This window comes from Sarcophilus harrisii, chromosome 4 (assembly GCF_902635505.1).
Source record: "Sarcophilus harrisii chromosome 4, mSarHar1.11, whole genome shotgun sequence".
In the NCBI taxonomy this organism is placed as follows: Eukaryota; Metazoa; Chordata; class Mammalia; order Dasyuromorphia; family Dasyuridae; genus Sarcophilus; species Sarcophilus harrisii.
In genome coordinates, this window is record NC_045429.1 from 243,177,249 (window position 1) to 243,201,281 (window position 24,033).

The following is a 24,033-nucleotide window of genomic DNA, read 5'->3' on the forward strand; positions in this document are numbered from 1 at the left end:
AGAATTAAAATGAACCTGACTCCCTTTTAACAGAGAGAAAGGTTATGTCCAAGGAACATGTCTTAAGTGGTGGATGTATTGAGAATGAAGAATGAAAAAGATATAGAATTCCAAAAAAAAGACTATAACTTGAAGAAAAAATACTTTTAAAACTAGGAAATTGGACAAACATATCACACATATAATAATTCTAATTTAATATTAATAATTAGAAATTTTTTTGAAAAGTCATGAATTTAATTTGATTCTACTAAAGGTATTTCACACGGTCCTTAGGAGCAATAAATGAAAACCTTTGATTTATAATGATAAGAATATCAAATGTTGCCATTCGTTTTCATTAAAAGTGAATGAGAACTAAATATCTGCAAACTAAACTCTATAATTCCAAATAGATATCTGGGAAATTTTCATTATACTTAATTTTCAGGCTAAAAGGTTGCATTTTTTCCTCCCCCTTATTGTTAGTTTAATAATGAAGGAGAATTACTTCTACTGTCAAAATAACTGAAATGATTTGGTTCCCTGTATTGTTGAATAACAAGGCACAAAATGTCAATGCTTCTCATACTCCCATAGGAAAAAAAAAGAATTATATCTATAAATTGAGATAACAGAACAGGAAAAATATGAATAAACCAATGATTATTAAACTGTGTCTATGGACAAAGCAATTTGACTGGGAGAGAAAAATAAATAAAGACCCTCTGAAACTTCTGGATTCACTTCTGTCACATGAAACTAGGAAAAGGAAATGGAACTGTGGTTATATTGTTATCATGAACTTGTGGACAAGGAAACTTTTCTTCTATCAATGACATCTTTTCTGTAATTTGTAATTTTAGATATTTGTCTAAAACTCCGAAAAGTTGAATTCTTTTAAAAAAGTATAACACAGTATTATCCCAAAACTGTATAAGGATGGAAAGAAAAGTAAAAAAAAAAAAAAAAAAAAAAAAAAAGTTTCTGTCTTCAAGGAGCTTATAATCTAGAAGAAGAATCATCACACACACACTTGCATAACACAGACAGATTATTTGTTCCAATTCCCTTTTTTGGGAGGCTAGAAAAATTTTACTTTTCAAAAGTTTGTTTCATTTAGAAAGGCATGACATATTTCTATGTCATGGTTTCCCCACCATTTGTCTTTGTTTCCATGGAAAGGTCATGTCCCCCTGATTGAAATCAATTTTGAAAAATAAAAGGAAAAAAAAAAGGATCATTGGAATGAACAATCATGATAAAATCAGGGTTATTTTTAAAAGATTATAAACTTTAATTACAAAGATTCTTTAGGAAAGGAAAGAGAGAAAATGAACAAACATTTGTTCAGCTAGTGTGCTAATTAATTGCAAATATTATATCATTTGATCCTCACAGAAGCCTTTTAAAGTAAGTTTCTAATTTTATACGTGAAGAAACTGTGGCAAATAAACCTTTAAGTGACTTGATCAGAATCACATGGCTAATACATGATTGAAGCTAAATTTGAATACAAATCTTCCTAATTCCAAACCAAATGTTCTCTCCATTCTGCCTCAGGGGAAAAATTATCTCAAACATGCAGAGATTCCAGTGTAAGTTCTAAAATATGTGTTAATCATCTGGAGTTGAATCTATCTATATACCACTGCCAGGGAAGATCACAATCCCTTTTATAATTGTTCTATGTTGCCCCAATAAGCTGTTGTGATGGGGATAAAAAATCTTCACTTGTAAGACAGTCTCTCTGTCATCTAACTAGGCCAGTTCCCAGATGACATATTGTCTGTCATCAGCCCCATCTTTGAAGTTTTTCCAGCATTGTAGCCCTTTGTTAGCATTTACTTTTAGAACACAGGGTAATCTCTATACTTTGAAAAAGCATGAGAGGGTCAATGTATTGTGAGAATGAACTTCTAAAAGATGTGTTCAACATTCCTCAGATATTTTCTGATTAGTCCTTTTAGTATAAAAACTAAGTATAATACACATAAAAGTTCCAGTCCATGCAAGCGGCATGGAAATAGGGATTATGTTCTTTCTATTTATGTGACCATTCCTACCACAATGCATAGCATATATGAGAGATCAAATGCCTTATTAGTTGCTTGTGGTATATATATCCAAGAGGCTTAACACAATGACTGGCACATAATAAATAAGCTAATAAATTAAGTGAGTGTATAAATCCATTAATAAATAAAAAGTAAATCAAAGGATAGAAAGTGTTTATGCAACTTAAATTTTTTACCACTATATAGTGGAATGCATCTTTGCTGACTTCCATTTAAGCTTAATATTACACTTCTATGATATAAATGTAGTGACAGAGATAGAGGTGATTGAGATGATAGAGGAAGAAACAGTATCAGATAGGTGAGTAAAGATATAGATCTTTCTACCACCTATCAGTCCATCTATCATATATTTGTCTTTTTATCCATCTATCTATTGATTTTTGCCTATCTGTCTAACACAGTGCCTGACAAGTAGCAGCCACTATATAAATGTTAGTTATTATTTTTATCTACTTAGGTCCAGAGGTATCATTTCATCAAGATGATAATTCTCTAATAAAGACACTTTTAATAAATCAAGAATTGCAATTAACTATAGTTTATAGTTTTAGTGAATTATCTTTAGTACAGAATGTTTAAGTGATTTGATTACAATTATACAGAAAATATGTACTAAAGGCAGTTCATACAGGAAATGTATAAGAACCTATATCTTGCAATTACAAGACTAGTACTTTAACCACTGTGCCACGCAGACATCCCTAAATTTAAAGTGTCTATTAATCTCAATTCATGACACAATTTTTAAATGTCTATCATATGAATTGCACTATAACAGAGGAGTCATAAAGATATTGAAGTCTGGGTCCCTATATTTAAGGAGCTTATACACTAATAACTATAAAAAAGAACATGGATCAATAAAATAAAAATTAGAATAAAATCACTTCACTGACCTATATTAGTTACAACATTACTTGTGACATTAAACTTGTTTTTAATAATTTACACAATTTCTTTAGGTTAGTCTATATGTATTTTCTTTGTCTTTTTTTTGGCACATGTATATGTATATAACTGTATGTGTGCAAGTGTGTGTGTGATGATTCTTCTTCTAGATTATAAGCTTCTTGAAGACAGAAACTTTTTTTTTTTTACTTTTCTTTCTATCTTTATACAGCTTTGGGAAAATGTAGACACAATACAATTTCATTGATTTATTTATCGATTCAGATTTAAGCATTTTTTTCTTAAGGACGTATTTGTACAATCCAAATTTGATTCTAAAATTATTGGTGTATTGTCTTCATATCTTTATGTCTTTTTTTTTTTTTTTTTTTTTTTTTTTTTTTTTTTTTTTTTTTTTTTACATTTTGACTCATTCTTTTAGTGAAAGAAATATAATACAGCATGTTCTGAATTGAAATTTATAAAGTGATTTCCCAAAAAATAATTCCAAATATTCTGGTACAAGGAGAAAAGGATTTGCTTGTACAAAAATATTTATAAATAGCTCTTTTTGCTTTTGCTAAGAATTAGCAAACAAAGGGAGGGGGTGGAGCCAAGATGGTGGAGTAAAGTCAGGAAGATGTTTGAGCTCTCACAAATTCCCTCAAAAACTACATGAAAACAAACCTATAAAAAGAGTCTGATGGAATGAAGACACTCCAGTTCAAGATAAATTAGAAAAATTTCAAGAAATATCAGTCTTACTGGTTACTGGGTTAACAAAGGGTGTTCAATGTAGCTCAGAGAGACTCTGGGAAAGCTGGTGAGAGGGTATTAATCACAGAAAAGCAGCAACTAAGACCCTTGGTCCTGGTTCAGTAGAGGAGTAGATAAGAGGGATCACCTCCAGTTCCAGGTCAGAAGGCAAACTGGGAAAACAGACTTTCCTAAAAAGAGTATGCAACGCTACCTGGCAAATATTAGGGGCCCCTGTGCTCAAGTCAAAACTTAGAGCTGCATAAGAAGCTTCGGACAGTGCCCCCTTCACCCCAAGAGAAGAGATCAACCATAAAAGTTAAAAAGAGTAAATATCCAAAGGAAAGAAAAATTAGCAAGAAACAGAAAATAACATTGACCATAAAAGCTACTATGGTGACAGGGAAGACTAAACACAATCTCAAACAAGGACAAAATGTCCACAGAGGAAATCTCAAAGAGTGACATGAATTAGTTTCAAGCCCAGAAAGGCTCCTTGGAAGTGATCATAAAAGACATAAAAATATCAAGTAAGAGAGGTAGAATTAAAAAAACAAAAGGGAGAATCCAAACATTCTGGATAGCAAACTGGAACTATACCCAAAGGGTTATAAAACTGCACATTCTCTTTGACCCATCAGTGCCATTATTTGGTCTGTATCCCAAGAAAATCATAAAGGAAAGAAAAGGACCTACATGTGCAAAAATATTTGTAGCAGCTCTTTTTGTGGTATCAAAGAATTGGAAAATAAATGGACATCCCTCAATTGGGGAATGGCTGAACAAGTTATGATACATGAAGGTAATAGAATATTATTGTTCCACAAAAAATGAACAAGCTGATTTTAGAAAGGCCTGGAAAGATATACATGAATGGATACTGAGCAAAACAAGCAGAAGCAGGAATACATTGTACACAATAACAGCAATAATATGCAATGATCAACCATGAAAGGCTTGGTTTTTCTCAGTTGTTCAGTGATTCAAACAACCCCAATAGACTTTGGACAGAAAATGCCATCAGCATTCAGAAAAAGAAGTAAGGAAACTGAATGTTAATCAACATGTATTAAGTTAATTTCTTTTTTTCTGTTTTTTTTTTTTTTTTTTTTTTTTTTTTTTTAATGTCTCCACGGATTTTCCCTTTTGCTCTGATTTTTCTCTCCTGACATAATTCATAAAGCAATATGTGCCATGAAAGAAAGAAAGAAAGAAAGAAAGAAAGAAAGAAAGAAAGAAAGAAAGAAAGAAAAGCATTAAAAAAATAGCTTGGAAAAGGAAGAAAAAAATTACTGAAGTAAACAACTCCTTAAAAATACAATTGATTCCAGAGGCAGCTAGGTGGTGAAGTGGATAGAGCACTAGCCCTGAAGTCATGAAAACCTGAGTTCAATCTGGTCTCAGACACTTAACACTTCCTAGCTGTGGGACTCTGGGCAAGTCATTTAACCCCAATTGTCTCAGTTACAAAAAAAAAGTAATACAATTGACCAAATACAAAATAATAATAATAATAATCCACTGAAGCAAACAACTTGAAAAGTAGAATTAACCAAATGGAAAAAAAGAAATACAAAAGCTAACTGAAGAAAATCACAGATTTGAAATTAGAATGGGGTAAATGGTAGTTAAAGATTCTATTAGTTAGCAGGAATGGAATAAATGGTAGCTAAAAACTCAATTAGCAAGAATCAGCCAAACAAACTAAAACAAATTAAAAATGGAAGAAAATGTGAAATGTCTCATTAGAATAATAGCCAAACAGAAAATTACATCCAGAAGACATTTAAAAATGATTGACCTACCTGAAGGTCATGAACAAAAAGAGAGCCAGGATACCATTCATTCTTCATTAGATAATTAAGGAAAGCTTAATTATCTTAATTAGATAATTCTTGGATATTCTAAAACCAGAGGGAGAAATACTCATTGAAAGAATTCATTGATCACCTTTGGAAAGAGATCTCACATGAAAACCCTAGGAACATTGTTACAAAACTCCAAAACTACAATCTCAAAAAAAAAAAAAAATATTGCAAGCTGCTAGACAATAACACTTCAAATATCAAGGAACAACAGTCAGGACTACCTGAGATCTGCCAGCTTCTACAGTAAAGTCCTGAGGACCTGGAATGCCATATTCTGGAAGGCAAAGGACCTGGGGTTACAACCAAGAATAAACTGTCCAGTGAGATTGGGTATCATCTTTCAGGGGAGATGATGGACCTTAATAAAGTAAGGAACTTTCAATCATTTATATTGAAAAAAAAAGCAGAATTAAACAGAAATTTTAATCTACAAACACAGGACTCAAGAGTATCATAGAAAGGTCAACAGAGGAAAAAAAGTATGTATGTGAATATTATACATATGTACATGTGTAATATATATGTAATATAATATATACATATTTATTAATATTAAACTGTTTTACCCTAGATAGGAAAATTATATCTGTAACTCTTTCATCTGTAACTCTATGTTAGTTCTAAAGTTATTATTAGTGATTATTGATAATTTCTACTCTAGTTTTGCAGATATGGTATAATGGAATCACAATGAATTTCAGCAACTTGTTTAAAGTAAATAAAACCTCAATATTTACTAATTGATTTATGCTTCTCTTCTTTCATCCTCTTTTTTCTTTTATGTAACATGTTAAAACATAAAACATAAATACAAACACTAGTCTTTTCATAGCTATAATATCACAATTTGGCCCTTTGTGCTAAAATAACATCTCTACCACCTGAACTAATTTTAAATCGGCATTTTGTGTAGTATATCAAGAACAATATAATATTTTCATAGTATTTTTCCCAATTACATACCATGGAAATATTTAGCATTGGTTTTAATATGATTTTTAATGTAATTCCCATCATCACTAATTCTAGGAAAAGGAACATATATCAGAAGAGAATAGAAGCAATAAAAAAAATTAGAATATTTTGCTTGTCTTTCCTGAGACAATGAAGTGTAATGGGAAAAATCATAGATTTAAATTTATTAAATGTAGGTTTGATTCCCAGTTCTAAAACTTCACATAACTCTTCAAGCTAAACTGTCCTGTTATTGCCCACAACTTTACCTCCTATCCCCTGAATGTCAGCTTCTAGTTATGAGTCCTTGTTATTTTGTCTGATGAATTAAATATATGTAGGTTCTACCAACAAATCAAGCTGAGTTCCATGACATTTTATTGATATGCCATAGGTTACCCCTCCCCTTCCATTTCTCTTTCTGAGAATTATAAGCAAATATACATTTGAAACATTTTGTTGCTTCTGTAAAGGTTATGTCCATTGATTTTCCTTTGGCCCCACTATTTCTGTGACTTCACAAATCAAAAAAAATTCATGGCTGTTACTCCCCTGAATTAATTTTCTCCTTATTTTAATTTTTTAAAATTAAATCCATGCTTTTCATTTTTAAAAATAAGAGAGAAGTAATACATTTAGGAGAGTAACAATGAGGAATGGGTATTTTGACATGTCTGCTCAGTTTCTCATCTCCTAAAATGAACTAGATAGGGAAATGAAAAATCATTCCAGTATTTTATACCAAGAAAACTCCAAATAGGGTCATGAAAATCAGACATAACTAAAACTACTATAGAACAAGAACACCAAATTTGAAAATAAGCTCCTTTAAGCAGAGACTGATAATCTTTTGTATCTATATCAATAATACTTAACAAAATATTAGGAACATGCCAAACATTTAAAAAATTGGGGGAAAAATCTGGTCTTGGAAAGAGGAGGCTTAAGTCCAAATTTTAACTCAGGTATTTACTAGCTATATGATTCTGGAAAAGTCACTTCACTACTATTAACCTCAGTTATTTTTTCCTTCTGTAAAATGGGCATAATTCTTTAAAATGTCTCCTTCTTTAAAGAGTTGCTTTAAGAAACAAATGAATTAACATGTACAAAATTTTGCAAAACTGAAAGTATGTTATAAATGTTAGATTTTAAAATTGTGACCATTAAGGGCTTTTTTTTTTCTTTTCTTTTTTGTAATGTTAATTAGGAGAGGTTCCCAAGGGTATTTTGGACAATCCCCAAACTCTCAAAACCTCTTTTGTCCTGTATCACGATATCAACAAGTGATTATCAAACTTCTACATGAAAAACATTTAATGAAGTGTTAGCAATTGTAGAAAATTATATAGCCCAAGAAACTATATAGCCCAACTACTTTATATATGAGGAAACAAAATCAGAAGGGTTAAAGGATTTGTCATGAAGGTTGGAAGAAGAGAGGTAATTGCATCTAGGACATTTGATTCCCAAGCCTAAGTTCTTTAAAAAGTAACATTTATATTCAAAGTCAGGAATTGGATCTTAACCAAACAATATATAGAAGCTCTAAAAGGAAATGTCCATGCCACTTGTTCTTCATATTGTATTTTTATTTGGTATGGCATACTAATATCTTCAGAAAAGGACAGTCAAGATTCCTTGGATAGTATGATAAATCTTTCTTTTTCTCACAATATTTCATTGTGTTAGGGGGGGAAGCAGCAAAAAATCCCACAAACCATCAAATCCAAACATGGGGAATTTTATCCTGCTTTTGGTCCCTTTTGGAACGTCTTTCTCTATTCTTATTCCCAGGGGACATTTACAAACTAGTATGCTAGAATATTCAATTATAATCATTTTTATCACTTCACTAAGGCATGAGAAGACCAGGGTGACTAGCCCACAAAGAAGGTTCAAAAACAAAGATTTGTTTGAGAAGTGAAATAAGTTTATGAGAGATGAATGAAGATGAATTTTTTTTTCATTGAGGTCCTTCACAAAAGTTTAAAAAGTTTCTTCTGTTTTCAATTTGCTACTTTCCCTAATGCTAATGATGATAGGAATTATACTTAATGTTCCTGAAACATCTATAAGACTTTAATTAGGAGTCAATAAAAATTAGTTTTTTCTGAAACTGAGTGGATATCCATCAGTTGGGGAAGAGCTGAATAAGTTATGATATATGGACATGATATAATTTTATAGTTTTTTAAGAAATGATCAGCAGGATAATTTCAGAGAGGTCTAAATAAACTTACATGAGCTGATGCTAAGTGAAGTGAGCAGAATGAGTAATCATTATATATGGCAATAGCAAGATTATGTGATGATCAATTTTGAAGGATGTGACTCTTCAAGAATGAGATGAAACAGGAGGCAGAGCCCAGATGACAGAGAGCAAACATGACTTTCATTCCTCCTCTGGTCTTCTCTCAAACTAACAGTAGATTAAGGCTCTAAACTAGTTTTATAGTCAAATAACTCATAAATATTTGAAGTGCAACATATTTCCAAAAGAAGATACTTTGGAAGGAATTCAGAACAGGTCTGTTTTAACGGTCAGAAGGAGAGTCCACTGATTCCAGATCAATAGGGAAACTAGGGCTAGGAGCTGGGACAGGGAATCAGAGCATTGCAGCTTCCAAACACTAGGGAATCTTCTGTGAGCCTCTTAGGCTACTATGGACTGGTTGCAAGTAGGTGATTTGGCAGATTTGCTACAAAAAACAAATTGTAAACCACGCTGGAAGAACAAAAGTCCTAGCCATGATTACCTGGCATTGAAAGTCAATCAGCAGAACTGTTCCAGGGCAAACTAAAGCAGACTTCAATGTTTAAATAAATTGAGGGGAAAAAAACAAACAAACAACAACAACAACAACAACAACAACAAAAAAACAAAACACCTCTCACCATAGACAACTTTTATGGAGAGAGAGAAGCACAGACCTCAAATCCAAAAGTTCTGAAAGGCAAATCAACTCCAAGTGAAGCCCTAAGGGAGATATGAGCTGGTCCTCATTTCACAAAGCTTTCTTAGATGATTGCATAAAGAATCTTAAAAGAAAGTGAAAAGAAAAATGGGAAAAGGTGTTAGGGGATTCTCTAAGATTCTCTGTCGATTCTCTAAGAGCCTCCACAGCTGTAGATCATAGCATCTGAAAGAGTTGCAGGTCAGTCTTTGCTGACACAGGTATTGTGGACTGGGAATGAGATTAAATTGGAGGCAGAGGGAAGAAAAGAGAGGTCAGACAACGCAACGGCCTCTCAGTCAGAGAAGTCAGAGAACAGCAACTGCCTCTCAGTCTCCTTGTATCATCCTCTCACAACAGGATGTGATACTGTCACACTGTCAGGTGGCTCCTATGTATTCCAGCAGCTCCCCGTGTATTCCAACAATTGCCAATATCTAGCCTTTTATTTGATCAGAAGAGAATGTAACAAGTTCTCAAAAAGATGGGAGTATCAGATCATCTTACTTGTCTCTTGAGGAATCTCCATCTGGGTCAAGAAGCAACACTTAGAACAAAACATGTAAGTAATTAGTTTAAGATTGGAAAAAGATTATAGCAAGAATATATATTGTTAACTTACTTAACATATGCAGAGCATATTATATGAAATAACAGCCTGGATGAATCAATAACCAAAATTAAAGTTGCCACAAAAATGTGAACAATCTCAATTAAGCAGAGATTACAACTCTGCTGTTAGTATGTAGTGGAATTTAAGAAGCCTCTTGTTGAGGGGGAAGAAACGGAGAGTGTAAAAACTGGCTTGAAAATCAACAAAACGTTTGATTACAGATGGAGGAAAATCTTTAAGAGGAGGAGGAAAAGCAAGTAAATGAAGAAGAGAAGAAGAGCAAAGAAGGAAAAGGAGAAGGAAGATAATTAGGGTGATTTATTTTTGTATCAGTAATGTGACACACAATGTCAAGAAAATCCATGGAAGGACTTGAACAAATTGGAAAGAAAACAAATCGTGAATTCTTTAAAGGACATAAAGAAAGGAAGTTTCAGATGAGTAGGAAAGAATGAACAGTGATCTCAATAATAAGAGTGAATAGTCACATGGATGACAATCATGTGAATGTTAAAGCAGTTAAAACAAAGATAGATACTGGATTAAATTTTGTAATGATCAACAAAAAATACAATGCTAAATGGTATTGTTTCCCCAGATTTCAATTTCTTTTAAGAGCTCTAATTTTCAGCTTATTGGTGAGTCATAGCTTTACTCTATTTAGTAACTGTCCCTGATTTATAAATTATTGGTAGCAACTGGGAGTGCGAATGAAATGAATTAAATTTAAAAATTAATTGTTCTCCATAAAATGCTTAATGTGAGATCACAAGACAACATATGAAGAACACTTAGCAGGAAAGAATTTTTTGCAAGGTTACAAACCCTGTTAATTAGAAAGATAGAGATAATATACACATTAAAAGGATATTTTTTTTAGAGATTGAGTAGAAAAGTAATATCAAATCCTATTACAGTAGAGATTCACTCTCCATAGACCATCTTATTCAAAAGATATCAAAATCAATGAAAAGAAAGAAAAAAGACAAGACCCTAATTAATACACTTAATTCATAGGACATAACTACTTTTCACATTAGTTTTAAAAGAAATTGAGAAGATAAATTTTATATTTCAAAATCTTGACAAATGATAGATAATGTCATCATTAGTTTTGATGGTTTTCTCTTGATCTGATCATTTTGTGGTTGTGAAATTATGCTGATAATGTTAGTTAAAATTGTAAATCAGATGACTACAAATAATTCACTCCTTTTGCCAGCTGCATCAACAACATGGTTGCTGAGCCTGTCTTTCTTCAGTTATGATCCATAGACTGTATACTTATGGTGCCAATGTTGAGCAAAGGAATATGATATATAAAAAAGCCCAACATAACTCTATGAACAATGCAAATCAATGAGATAAAAACGAATAGTTATTGATTTTATTGTCCGTTGTTTCTTGGCCTCATTTGCTTTAAGATAAAAATAAAAACATTTTAAAGCTTTTTATTTTCAAAACATATACAGCTGTAATTTTCAACATTCACTCTTGCAAAACCTTGTGTCTCAAAAATTTTACCTCCCTTACCCCCACCCCCTACCCTAGATGGCAAGCAATTCAATATGTGTTCAACATGTGCAATTCTCCTATACATATTTCCACAATTACTATGATGCACAAACAAAATCAAATGACAAAGAAAAAAAAAAAGAGAAAGAAAAAAAAATTCAGGCAAGCACCACAAAAAGAGTGAAAATACTGTTTTGATTTACAGTCAGGACCTACAGTCCTCTCTCTGGATGCAGACAGCTCTCTTTGTCACAAGATCCTTAGAACTGGCCTGATTCATCTCATTCTTTTTTGTTTGTTTGTTTAAAAGAAATTGCTTACTTTATTCCAGTAAGTTGGAAGGTATGGTGAAAAGGAATTCAGGTTGGTCTTGAATATTTAGGTAGCATGGTTTAGCAGAAAGAGTATTAGTCCTCAATTTTCTCATCTACAAATTGGCAGAATTAATTGAGTAGCACTTGTTATGCACCTATTTTGTCTTCATTGAGGATAACTGTGGAAGGGAAGAACTTAAAGGGCTTATTCCTTTTTCTCCCCTTCCTTCTTTCTACCTCCTAATACATAATAACAGCATGAACTATACATGATGCTTTTACATTTAGGATTTTAGTATCATACATGTAGATCTGGAAAGAACCTTCAAAACAGCTATTACAACTCTCACATTTTATGTATGGTAAAACTGAGCTCAGAGAAAATGTCTTGTCCAAAGTCACAAAGGTAGAAAACAACGGGGATGAAATTTGAACAGTGATGGTCTGACTGAATAACAATGTAGCTTACATTTACAATGACATATTGTCCCTATAATATTCTTGTTCTATAGATATTGCAAATATACTCGTTTTATGGATGAAAAGCCTGAGGTTCAGGGAATTGACATGTCATTCTACAGTTTCATAATTACTGAGAATTGGAGCTAGAAAGTGAAACTACATTCTTTTATTTTAATCTAAGCATTTATTTCACCATATCTCTCTGCTTGTACTGCCACCCTACTTTCCTTGTTTTTTTTTTTATTTTTAAATCATATTTATTTTCAAAACATAGGCACAGATAATTTTTCAACACTGACCCATGCATACTTTGTGTTTTAGATTTTTCCCTCTTTCCCTCTACCCACTCTGCTAGATGACAAGCAATCCAATATATGTTAAAATATATGTTAAATCCAATATGTCTAGACATATTTATATAATTCTCTTCATACACAAGAAAAAGCAGGTCAAAAAGGAAAGAAAAGTAAGAAAACAAAATGCAAGCAAATAACAACAAAAAGTGTGAGAATGTTATATTGTGATCCACATTCAGTTTCCATAGTCCTGTCTCTGGGTGTAGATAACTCTCTTTGTCACCAGATCATTGGAAATGGCATCATTATGCCATTGTTGGAAAGAGTCACATTCATCAGAATTGATAGTCAATAATGTTGATGATTATATTGATGCCTTGTGCAATGATCTCCTTTTACTTAAGCATATGTTCATGTAAGTATCTCCAAGTTTCTCTAAAATCATCCTCCTGATTATTTCTTATAGAAAAATGATATTACACAACATTCTTATAACATAATTTATTCAGCCATTCTCCAAATTATGGGCATCCACTGAGTTTCCAGTTTTTTGTTTTGTTTTGTTTTGTTTTGTTTTGTTTTGCCACTGCAAAAAGGGCTATCACATTTTTCCACAAATAGGTCCCTTTCCTTCCTATGAGATCTCTTTGGGAGAAATACTGCTGGGTCAAAGGGTGTGAAGTTAGATAACTTTTTAAGCATATTTCCAAATTGCTCTCCAGAATGGTTGGATTTGATCATAGTTCCCCCAACAATGTATCAGTGTCCCAGTTTCTCCACATCCCCTCCAACATTTGTTATTATTATTTCCTGTCATCTTAGCCAATCTGAGAGGGTGTAGTTGTATCTCAGAAGCAATTTTATTTGCATTTTTCTGATCAATAGTTAGAGCATCTTTTCATATCATTAGAAATGGTTTTAATTTCTTCATCTGAAAATTGTCTGTTCATCCTTTGACCATTTATCAATCAGGAAATGGCTTGAATTCTTATAAATTTCAGTCACTCTTTTATATATTTTAGAAATGAGGCCTATATCAGAACAATTGAATGTAAAAATATTTCTCAATTTATTGATTCCTTTGTAATCTTGAGCACAATACTTTTGTTTCTACAAAAAAAATTTAATGTAATATAATCAAAATTGTCTATTTGGTTTTCAATTATGAATTCCAGTTCTTTTTTGGACACAAATTCATTTCTTTCTCCACAGATCTGAGAGGTAAGCTATCCTATGTTCTTCTAATTTGCTTATAATATAACTCATTAGGTTGAAATCATGAGCCAATTTTGACCTTATCTTGGTATGTGCTATTAGGTGTGGGTCAATGCCTGGTTTCTTCCTAATTTCCAATTTTCCCAGTAGTTTTTGCAAATAGTTCTTATTCCCAAAACAATACAATTATATATATAATTACTATTTTGTTCTGTGATCCTAATCTATTCCACAGATCAACTACTCTATTTTTTAGACAGTAACAAAATGTTTTGTTTTATTTTATTTTGTTTTTTTAATCCACAGCTTTATAATATAGTTTTAGCTCTAGCATAGATAGGCCACCTTCATTGGAATTTTTTTCCCCTTAATTCCCTTGAAATTCTTGACCTTCTGTTCTTGCAGATGAACTTTGTCACTAATTTTCTAGTTCTATAAATAATTTCTTGGGAGTTTGATTGATAAGGCACCCCATAAGTAGATTAATTTAAATAGAATTGACATTTTTATTGCATTACCTCGACTTACATGAACAGCTATTATTTTTCCAACTGATATGGTATGACTTCATTTCTGTGGAAAGTGTTTTATAGTTGTGTTCATATAGTTCCTGATTTTCCCTTGGCAGTTAGATTCCCAAATATTTTATACTATGACAGTTAATCTTAAATGGGTTTTCTTTTTGTATTTCTTGCTGCTGGACTTTTGGGGTAATATATAAGAATGCTGATGATTTCTGTGCATTTCTTTTGTATCCTGCAATTTTGGTTAAGTTGTGAATTGTTTTTAGTAAAATTTTTAGTTGATTCTATAGGGTTCTCTAAGTATACAATCATATCATCTGCAAAGAGTGATAATTTGGTGTCTTCATTACCTACTCTAATTTCTTTAATGTCTTTTCCTGCTCTTATTGTCAAACTAACATTTCTAATACAATATTGAATAGTAATGATGATAGCAGACAACATTGTTTCACCCCTCATCTTACTGGGAATGGTTCTAGTTTGTCCATATTACATAAGGTGCTTGCTGATTGTTTTAAATGATACTGATCATATTAAGGAAAAGTCCATTTATTCTCATACCCTCTAGGGTTTTTAATAGAAATGGGTACTGGATTATCAAATGTTTTTTTTTTCTGCATCTATTGAGATAATCATATGATTTTTGTTAATTTGGTTATTAATATGGCCAATTATACAGAGTTTTCCTAATATTGAACGAGCCCTGCATTCCTGGTATAAATCCTACTTGATCATAGTATATTATCCTGGGGGTGACTTTCTGTAATCTCATTGCTAATATTTTATTTAAAATGTTTGCACTGATATTCATTAGGGAAATTGGTGTATTACTTTCTTTCTCTGTTTTTACCATGCCTAGTTTAGTTATCAGCACCATGTCTGTGTCATAAAAGGAATTTGGTAGGGCACCTTCTTTCCCTATTTTTTCAAATAGTTTATCTACTATTGGAATTAATTGTTCTTTAAATGTTTGGTAAAATTCCCATGTAAATCCATAGGGCCCTGGAATTTTTTTTTCCCCTTAGGAGTTGATTAGTACCTTGTTATATTTCTTTTTCTAAAGTGGAACTATTTAAATAATTTATTTCCTCTTTTGTTAACTTGGGCCATTTATCTTTTTGTAGATATTACTCTATTTCATTTAGATTATCAAATTTATTGGCATATAGTTGGGCAAAATAATTTCTAATATTTGATCTAATTTCTCTTCTTTGGTGAAAAGTTCTGCCTTGTCATTTTTGAGTCTTACAATTTGAGGTTTTTCTTTCCTTTTGCTAATCAAATTTACTAAAGGTTTATCTATTTTATTGCTTTTTTCCAATAAAATAAACTCTTAGTTTTATTAATTAATTAAATAGTTTTCCTATTTTTAATTTAATTAATCACCCCCCCCCTTTTATTTTCAGAATTTCAAATTTGGTATTTATTTAATGATTTTTAATTTGTTTTTTCTAGCTTTTTTTAGTTGTAAGCCCAATTAATTGATGTTCTCTTTCTCTATTTTATGCAAGTAAGCATTAAAAAAATATAAAATTCCCCCTTATAACTGCCTTTTAATTTTTTTTTTTAATTTCCCACAAATTTTGGTATGTTGTCTCATTATTGTCTTTCTCTTGGATGAAATCATTGATTGTGTCTATGGTTTGTAGTTTCCTGTATTCATTCTTTAGGATTAGATTATTTAATTTCGAATAAAGTTTTGGTTTATTTTCTCCTGGCCTTGTATTGCCAGTGATTTTTATTCCTTCATGATCTGAAAAAAAAATCATTTACTATTTCTGCCTTTCTGCATTTGATTATGAGGTTTTTAATGTGCTAATACATAGTCAATTTTTGTATAGGTTCCATGAACTGCTGAGAAGAAAGTAAACTCCTTTCTGTCTCCATTCAATTTTCTTCAAAGAGGTATCATACCTAACTTTTTCTAACATAGTGTTTACCTCCTTAACTTCTTTCTCATTATTTTTGTGCTTTGAAATATCTAGTTCTGAAAGAGCCAGGTTGAGATTCCCCACTAGTACAGTTTTACTGTCTGCTTCTTCTTGCATGTGTCTTAACTTCTCCTCTAGGAATTTGGATGCTATACAACTTGGTGCCTATATCTTTAGTATTGACATTGTTTCATCTATGGTACCTTTTAGTAAAATATACTTTCCTTCTTTATCTCCTTTAATTAAATCTATATTTGCTTTTACTTCATCTGAAATCAGGATTGCTAACTCTGCTAATTTTTAATTCACTTTAATTCAGAAAACCATTTTGTGATACTGCTCTTTTGTTCTTTGATATGGTTTAATGTTATTGTTTTCTCCTGTACAATATGCCAAGCTTTCTCCATAATTTTTTAGACACTATCTACATGGTATAATCCATTACTTTATTTGTAATTTCTACTTCAAATTTATAACAGCAAGGAAGTGATTTAGAAGCTGGCAGCTTTAGTACCCAAACAAATTTTCTCTCTATTTTGATTAATAGAAAATTTACAACTTATGTGCAAATTGAAAAGGCAGTAAAAGGATTATTTATTCTGAAGTCTGAATAAAAATGTTCAACCCATCATGTGACTCTGTCATGTGAACTTGGACAAGTCACTTACTCTACCTAGGTCACTGGTTTCTTCATCTATAAAATCAATAGAATATAGGAGGTCTGTTTTAAGTTCGCTTCTTGCTGAAGATTCAATTATTCTTTATCTATGAGGTGATTACTTACAGTGTATGAGGCACTATATACATTAAGGTTAGAAATTGAGGAATCTGTACTTTCCTTCACTAATCTCATTTTCTATTGAGAGGGAGCAAATCAACAGTGTCTTGCCCCTGAACTCTGATGAGTCTGGAGAAGGTGGGGCTGATGACTTTGCACAATCCTGCCTTACTTAAATCCAATTCATCTGCAAGTCAAAGCATGATCCTCTTCATATCAATGGTTCTCTTTAAAAATAAAAGATAAAAGAAGAAGATTCTCATCAATCAAGATACTTCATCTATAAAATCTCAAGGATGGTAAATGAAGTAATAGAACAATTGGATTTCAGTATAATGGAAAGAACATTGACAGGGAAGTCAATGAATGTGAGTTTAAACCCTGTATCAAATAGTCATTCAACTTTGTGAATTTAAATAAATAAAAGTCCCTGGATCTCACTTTCCTCATTATTGAAATTAAGAGGTTTGAGTAGATAACTCTAGATCTTCTTTCTTATACCCAATCTACAATTTTATAATTCAAAGCACTACTTTTCCTTAATAAAAAGGTTGCTGTTCAAATTTGGTGAGTGTTTAGAACAAATTTTTGATTTTATTGTTACCAGTTTTAAGCGATGTGATAGACAGCTCTTAAAACATGAAGCATAATTTACTCAAACATAGATGAATAAACTATGGCATCAAATGCATTTATTTGAATTACTGTAATCATTTTCTAGGGTTATTTTTTGGGAGAGGTGTCTCACTTTGAAACATTTGTAATTTGTGTTTAAATCAAGGCTGCTGATAGGAATTTATCATTATTTATTTGGAAAAACATTCAGTGAATTATATTACAAACTCCTGTGTATAGAATAATTCTAAACACCAGGTGGGATTTCACAATAACCCTTACTTAAAGCCACTGGATACCACCATTAAAAACCTTTTCAGAAATTGCTCCTGTCAAAGACAAATAAACTGGCATGTGTCCCTGTATAATGTAGCCTGGGAGACTCAATCTTATGAACAATTCAATTCTCCAACTACCAATCTCTGTGAACATGGAAAAAAAACACAAAACAAAACAATACAATTAATACTCAAGAGATAATAGCAATGAAAGGCAATATTTTAGCATGAAAGCAGTTCTTTTGGAAGAGAACAAAAATGATTATGCCTCTAAACTTTCAACTGCTGAATGCTGAGGGACCAGTGCTTTAAACTATTTTATAACATTGATGAAAAAGAGCTCTTCTGGTAACCATGATAGAAGATAACCTCTGTAGGCTTCAATATTTTTTAAGGTAATATCTAGAGGGATTTATCCCACCCTCATAGAAAAGAATGACAAGAAAAAAAAAAAGAAAAGAAAAACTCCTTCTTCATGAGTATCCAAAGGAGATGTGTTGCCCTCCAATAAATTATCTTTTACTTACTCTAAAAAAGTTTTTCCTTGTAGACAAACTACCCATCTGCCCAAACTACCCAAATTAAGAAAACTATTAAGTATTAGTGACTATTTTGATCTGGAATTTCACCATCCTCTCTAATATATGCCTCTTGTACCATTCAGAATAATAATTTTAACCTTAAAAAAATAAGACAAAGCCATTTGACTTGCTTTTCTTGTAATCATTTGTATAATGGTTCTATGCTTCAGTTGTACTAAAGAAAATACTAATAAAGAAGCATGATTTATTAATTATTAATATTTTAATGTTATATATGTTTATGTTAGTCAATTTACAATATATGTATGGACATGTGTGTATCAAAGTGCTACATTGTCCAGTGGATAGAGTTTCAAGTTTGGAGTTATGAAAATATGAGTTCAAACCCAATTGAGAGAGTTGTGTGACCCAGGGCAAGTCATTTAACCCTGTTTGTCTCAGTTTCTTCATATATAACATGTGCTGTGAAGAAAAAGAGGAACCACTCCAGTATCTTTGCCAAAGGAACACTAAATAGGGTCACAAAGCATCAGGCATGATTGAAATGGATAAATAAAAAAATGTGTGATTTGCTCCAAATTCTAAACAATCATAAAAATTATAACTAAAATTTAATACATTTGATGAATGTATTCCATGACACAGTATCTCAAACTTTTGGTTTGTAAAAGCAAAAGGTTTTACAAACAAATTAAAAGCTTTGGGAAAACATGTAATCTAGGGAAGAATTGCCCACTATATCATGTTGCTCTGACTCATTTTGTTTTCCCTTAGATTTACGTAGAATGAGTTCTAACTCTATATAATAATTCTAAGATGCTATATTTGGCAAAACAATGCATTCTGCATAAAGAATGCAAAACCAACCAACCAAACAAACAAACAAACAAGTAAACAAACAAACAAACAAACAAAACAAAAAACACCTTAAAGGACCATAAGGAGACCATTAATCAAGATTCCTTTCTTACATCATCACTCTCCAGTCCCACTTGATATCCTATCTGTTGCCTAGCTTGATTAAACTTTTTCTAGCCTCTCTCTCCTCCATTTTCTTCTCTGGCAGGATGTCACCACCTTTAGCTCACATAAGGACTATTAAAATAATCATTTAGTTGGTGTATCCCAATGCCAGGCCAATATCCATTCTGCTCTCAAAATGTTCTTTCTAAAGTATGGGAAAAAAACAAAAGAAAAATAAAGTACAAGTCTGAGCATGTCAAATCTTCAGTCACTAAACTCCAGCAGTTCCCTATCACTATGAGGATCACATCTAAAATTCTTAATTCAGTATTTAAAATCCTATATAGTTTTCCATCCCCTTAAGTTTCTCAGACTTTTTCCAACTTACCAACCTCCTGCCCAACACAAAAATTCTGTCTAAGAGAGGGATATTTTTCTCTATTGTGTTAGTCAAAAGGAGATATTCCATCTTCCAACTACAAGCAATTTCACTAGCAGTCTTTCATGAATGAAATATTCTCTATTTTTGTTATTATGCTAAGTGCTTTATAAATATTATTATATAAGACACAAAAGTCATGTAAAGGGATATCACTGATCCTTTTTCTAGTTGAGGAAACTAAAGGTTAGATTAAAAATTAGTTCCATTATGCCCAAAGGAGTATAAAGCTGCTCATAATCTTTGATGCAACAATGACACTTCTGATATTGTAGCAGCTCTTTATGTGTTAGCAAAGGATTGGACAATGAATAGATGCACATCAAGTAGGGAAGGGCTAAATCAGTCATGATATATGAAAGAAATAAAATACTATTCTTTAATATGAAATGATGAGCAAGCTTATTTCAGAAAAAGCCTAGAAAAGCTTAAATGAACTGATGCCAAGTGAAGTGAGCAAAACCAGAAAAAAAATATGCAACATATCAGATAAAAAAAAGTAAATGAGTAAGAAAGCAAAATGTAAGTGAATAATAACAAAAAGAGTGAGAATTTTATATTGTGATCCACATTCAGTTCCTACAATCCTCTCTCTGGGTGTAGATGGGACTCTCCATCATGAGAACATTGGAACTAGCATCAAACATCTCATTATTGGAAGGAGTCACGATCATCAGATTTGATCATATAATATTGATGTTGTTGTGTACAATGATCCCCTAGTTCTGCTCATTTCACTTAGCATCAGTTCCTGTAAGCCTCTCCAGGCTTCTCTGAAATAATGTTGCTGATTATTTCTTACAGAATAATAATATTCCATAACATTCATATACCACACCTTACTCAGCCATTCTCCAAATGATGGGCATCCACTCAATTTCCAGTCCCTTGCCACTACGAAAAGGGCTGTCACAAACATTTTTGCACATTTGGATCCCTTTTCCTCTTTTAAGATCTCTTTGGGATATAAGTCCAATAAAAACACTGCTGGATCAAAGGGATCATAATTTGATAACTTTTTGAATATAGTTCCAAATTGCTCTTCAGAATGGCTGGATCCATTCACAAGTCGACCAACAATGTATCAGCGTGCCAGTTTTCCCACATCCCCTCGAATATTCATCCTTGTTTTTTTCCTATCAACTTAGCAAATCTTAGAGGCATTTGATAAAACTTGTTCTAGCCTCTCTCTACTCCATTTTGTCCTCTGGCAGGATGTCATCACCTTCAGCCCACATATGTACTATTAAAATAACCAGTTAGTTGGTGTATCCCAATGCCAGGCCAATGTCCATGCTGCTGTAAAATGTTCTTTCTAAAGTATGGGAAAAAAACAAAAGAAAAATAAAGTATGAGTCTGACCATGTCAAATCTTCAGTCACTAAACTCCAACAGTAACCTATCACTGTGAGGGTAGGGATTTGTTTTAATTTGCATTTCTCTCATCAATAGTGATTTAGAGCACCTTCTCACATGAGAATAAATAGTTTTAATTTCTTCATCAGAAAATTGTCTGTTCAGATCCTTTGACCATTTATCAATTGGAGAATAGCTTAAATTCTTATAAATTTTAGTCAATTCTCTATATATTTTAGAAATGAGGTCTTTATCAAAACCCTTAAATGTAACAATAATTTCCCAATTTATTGTTTACCTTATGATTTTGTCTGCATTAGTTTTGTTTGTTCAAAAACTTTTTAACTTAATATAATCAAAATTATCTATCTGTTGTTCAATAATGAATTCCAGTTCTTTCGACACAAATCCCTTCTTTCTCCACAAATCTGAGAAGCAAAGTATCCTATGTTCCTCTAATTTACTTATAATATCATTTATTATGGCTAAATCATGAATCCATTTAGATATTATCTTAGTGCATGGTATTAGTTATGGGTGGATTCCTAGTTTCTTCTATACTAATGTCCAATTTTCCCAGCAGTTTTTGTCAAATAGTGAGATCTTATCCCAAAAGCTAGAGTCTTTGAGTTTGTCAAACATTACATTGTTATAGTATTGCCTATTTTGTCTTGTAACCCTAACCTATTTCACTGATCAACTACTCTATTTCTTAGCCAATACCAAATGGTTTTGATGACCACCCCCTTTTCTAATTTAGTTTTAGGTCTGGCACAGTTAGGTCACCTTCATGACCATTTTTTTTTTCATTAATTGCCTTGAAATTCTTTACTTTTTGTTCTTCTGTATGAACTTTGTTACTATTTTTTTCTAATCTGTAAAATAATTTCTTGGGAGTTTGATTGGAATGGCACTAAATAGATTAATTTAGGTAGTATTGTCATTTTTATTATATTTTCTTGGCCTACCCATGAGCACTTGATATTTTTCCAACTGATTAGGTCTGATTTTATTTGTGTGGAATGATCTTTGTAACTGCATTTGTATGACTTCTGACTTTCCCTTGGCAGATAGATTCCCAAATATATTATTGACAGTTATTTTGAATGAAATTTCTTTTTGTATTTCTTACTGTTGGACTTTGTTGGTAATATATAAAAATGCTGATTATTTATGTGGATATAGTTTGTATACTGCAACTTTGCTAAAGTTCAGAAGTGTTTCCAGTAGTTTTTAATTGATTCTCTAGGATTCTCTAAGTATACCATCATATCATCTGCTAAGAGTGATAATTTGGTTTCCTCATCACTTATTCTAATTCCTTTCATTGTTTTTTCTTCTCTATATTACCAATAGTAATAGTGATATTACTATCACTTGTTTCACTCCTGATCTGGCTGTGAGGAGAGTCTCACTACCAGCCTGTGTTTTATTTCTATGTGCTTGGCTAATACCTCCCATGCTGGTGGATTTATGTATACCTCTTTTTAGTAAGACCCTTCATCTCAGAAACCTACTAACAATATCTGGCTTGACTCTCCACTTCCCTGTGCTTTTTTTCATCTGCTTTCCTGAGAAGTCAGGGAAGGCGTTATCATCTCCTTTTTAGTGTTCATCTCCCTTCCTGAGAATTCAGGGGAGGCATGGTCATCTTTTCTTTTGGTGTTTTCACCTGCTTTCCTGAGAACTCAGGGAGGGCACGACCACTGTGTTTTAAAACAAAATAAAGCAGGAGATGTAGAGGAGTGAAACTCTGAAAAAGTATGCTTGAATCAGACAGCAGAACACTTAAGGCTAATTATTCGATGTGAGATAATGGGTCTATATGGTAATGTGATGGCTCTCCTTATGATTGGCGCTTGCTGAATGTTTGGTGGTAAAGTAATCTTAGGCAAGGATTGGAAAACTGGGGGGAAGAAGTCAGTCTTACTTGGCTGCAGGACAAGAGGCTGGAGAATCTGGATTCCAGAATCCAGGATGCATATTTGGCAAGCTGCATGGCAACTTGCCTGCCTCTTTCACTTCTCTTTCTGAAGACCAAGAACTTTGAATTATCCTGACTTTGACTGATTCTGAGGCCCTCCAGGGAGCTAGCCCAGACATTACAGTTTTTCTATTCAAATTAACTAATGGTTTTTCTATTTTGTTGGATTTTTCATATTGGCTTTATTAACTCAATAATTTTCTTATTTTCAATTTTATTAATCTCCCCTTTTATTTGCAGAATTTCATATTTTTATTTCATTGAGGGTTTTTAAATTGTAGTTATTTTATAATATTTATAAAAGGATTTCACATGTTTAACATAGATTTGATTACTTGTCATCTAGGAAAGGGGAAAGGTGAAGGGAGAGGAAAAAATGAAATACAGGGTTTTGCTAGTGAGGATGTTGAAAATTTTCCATGCATATGTTTTGAAAATAAAGCTTAAGTAAAAAAATAAAATAAAAAGAATGGTTGAGAAGCATATTGATTTGTATGGAGACATATATTTGGGATGAAATATTTGAGAAGGATAATTGACAAAATGAATAAAATAATTGAAAAACATCAAAATCAGTGTCAACAGATATTTATTTAAATATCTGCCAAGTGTCAGGCACTAGGAATACAAGAATCAAAAGAAAACTATTCCCTGGCCTCCATAAGTGTGTATTCTATTGAAAGAAAAGAAAATGATTTCCTTGGTGTATAGACCCAGTAGTGTTA